Source organism: Cavia porcellus, unplaced genomic scaffold, assembly GCF_034190915.1.
Source record: "Cavia porcellus strain 051 isolate PalLab524CR breed Dunkin Hartley unplaced genomic scaffold, mCavPor4.1 scaffold_2, whole genome shotgun sequence".
Lineage (NCBI taxonomy): Eukaryota > Metazoa > Chordata > Mammalia > Rodentia > Caviidae > Cavia > Cavia porcellus.
The window spans coordinates 27,887,785-27,890,453 of record NW_026947485.1 but is presented as its reverse complement, the minus strand read 5'-3'; the positions used below and the strand labels follow the sequence as shown (position 1 = coordinate 27,890,453).

General features: G+C 40.0%; 1 pseudogene; it reads right to left on the bottom strand.

The window, feature by feature from the left end:
• Positions 1–333: 333 nt before the first annotated feature.
• LOC111753270 (heat shock cognate 71 kDa protein-like) lies at positions 334–2,199 on the bottom strand (annotated as a pseudogene).
• Between the last annotated feature and the right edge of the window lie 470 nt (positions 2,200–2,669).

Sequence of the window (2,669 nt, the reverse complement as noted above, 5' to 3'; positions counted from 1 at the left end):
GTTTTTTAAACTGGGAATCAAATTCAGGGCCTCACCTTGCCAGGCAGCTGTGCCTCTGAGCTAAATCACTGGTCTCATAATCTTTTTTTTAATGGTGCCAATTTTAAATAGTTTTATTGAAGACATTGTATTTCCACTTATAGTATACTGCTTAAAAATTGCAATGTTATCTTTTCCCTGTGTACATGTTCCATTGTTCAAGTATTGAGAATGCCCAATACTTTACCATAGCAGTTAAACTTTAATAACTGCCACAGAGTTTGCTACAAATTTACGTCTTTCAACTTCATTACTATTGTGAAAGAATGTTAACTCTTTCTATTTGAGGTTGGCTTAATCAACCTCTTCAGTGGTGGACCCTGAGGAAGCACCACCAGAGGGAGGAGATCTTCCACCAGGGAAACCTGCAGGCATTTCTCCAGGCATGCCCCCTGCACTCTGATATAACTTGGTGACGATGGGACTGCAGAGTTTCTCCAGCACCTTCTTCTGATCAAATTCTTCCTTCTCTGCAGTCTGATTGTTATCCAGCCAGTTGATGATTTCATCACACTTGTCAAGAAACTTCTGTTTATTTTCATCATTGATCTTGCCCTGAATTTTCTCATCTTTAAGAGTTGCTTTCATATTGAAAGCACAGGACTGCACTGAATTCTTGGAGGACACCTTGTCCCTTTGCTTCTCATCCTCAGCTTCATACTTCTCTGCTTCCTGGGCCATATGCTCTATATCCTCCTTGCTCAAATGGCCTTTATCATTAATGATGGTAATCTCGTTCTCATTGCCTGTAGTTTTGTTCACTGCAGAGACACTGAAGATGCTATTGGAATCAATATCAAAAATGACTTCATTCTGAGGAACAGCACAAAGTGGTGGGAGGTATGCTTGTAAGTTCAAACTTACCAAGCATGTTGTTATTCTTGGTCATAGCACACTCATTTTCATATACCTGAATGAGCATACCAGTCTGGTTGGCACAGTAGATAGTAAAGGTCTGTGTCTGTTTGACAGGAATGATAGTATTATGCTCAGTGAGGACTGTTATGACTCCACCAGCAGTTTCAATACTAAGAGAAAGAGGAGTGACATCCAACAACAGCAAATCTTGAACGTTTTTGGACTTGTCTTCAAATAGGATGGCAGCCTGGATAGCTGAACCATAAACAACAGCCTCATCAGGGTTGATGCTCTTCTTCAATTATTTTCCATTGAAGAAGTCTTGTGGAAGCTTCTGGATCTTGGGGATACAAGTAAAACCACCCACCAGGACAATGTCATGAATCTGTGACTTGTCAAGCTTAGCATCTCAGCATTCAACTCTTCAAATTGAGCATGAGTAAGGGAGGTAAAGATGTCAATTCCTTCAAGAGGAATTAAGCTCAATACTGGCATGGGTGCTGGAAGAGAGGGTTCTGTTAGCTTGTTCACATGCAGTATGAAGTTGGCAGACAGCTGTCTTGTTCTCACTGACGTCCTTCTTATATTTGTGCTTGAATTCAGCAATAAAATGATTATCCATTCAGTTGTCAAAATCTTCTCCACCTAAGTGGGTGTCACCAGCTATAGATTTCACTTCAAAGATTCCATCTTCAATAGTGAGGACTGACACATCAAAAGTGCCACCTCCTAAATAAAAAATCAGCACATTTCTTTCAGCTCCAATCTTTTTCTCTAAGCCATAGGCAATAGCAGCATCTGTTGGCTCATTGATAATTCTAAGTACATTAAGACCAGCAATGGCTGCAGCATTTTTGGTTGCCTGATGATGACGGTCATTAAAGTAAGCTGGCACAGTAACTACAGCAATGATAACAGTCTTCCCAAGATAAGCTTCTTCAGTTTCCTTCATCTTTGTCAGCACCATAGATGATACGTCCTCTGGAAAGACATTCTTTGTCTCTTCTTTGTATTCTACTTGAGCCCTAGGCCAGCTGCATCATTTGCCATCATGAAGGGCCAGTGCTTCATATCAGACTGGACAACAGCATCACTAAACCTACATCCAATAAGACACTTGGCATCAAAAACTGTGTTGGTGGGGTTCATTGCCACTTGATTTTTTGTAACATCTCCAATTCAGTGTCAATGAAGTGCTGTAACTTGGAGTGGTTTGATTTCCCTGATCACTGGCAATCATCTCCCATGCTGCAAGACACCCACACAGAAGTGTGTGACACCAACAGCAGATCCCTTCAACATGGTTGCTTATTTATTGGCCCACCTGGTAAAGAAAACACAAAAACACCTGCTAAGCTGCCAGTACTGTTCAATGAGCCATCATCTATTGTTTAAACTATCTCTTCTCTAGATTTGCTGAGTAATTCCTTCGTGAATTATGACAATTCATGGTTTTTTTTCCTGAGAGATTATTTCTCATCTGATTTCTTCTATAACCTAATAGATTTTCTTCTTCACTTCAGTTCTGTCATTTCAGAAATTTCAGGTATGTGTCTTCCATTTTCCTCTATCCTGTTGTCCCCTGGACTTGTTCTGAGTTGGCTAAAGGTTTTAGATTGCATCTTGCTCTGTGTCTTATTGTTTTCTATTTCCAAAAAAATGTATTTTGTGGCACAGTGCCTGTCTGGCAAGCACAAGGTACTGAGTTTGATTTCTGACGCCAAAAAATTTTTTATTTTGTTTTCTGTGTTGATTCTTGTAAATTTTTGTAG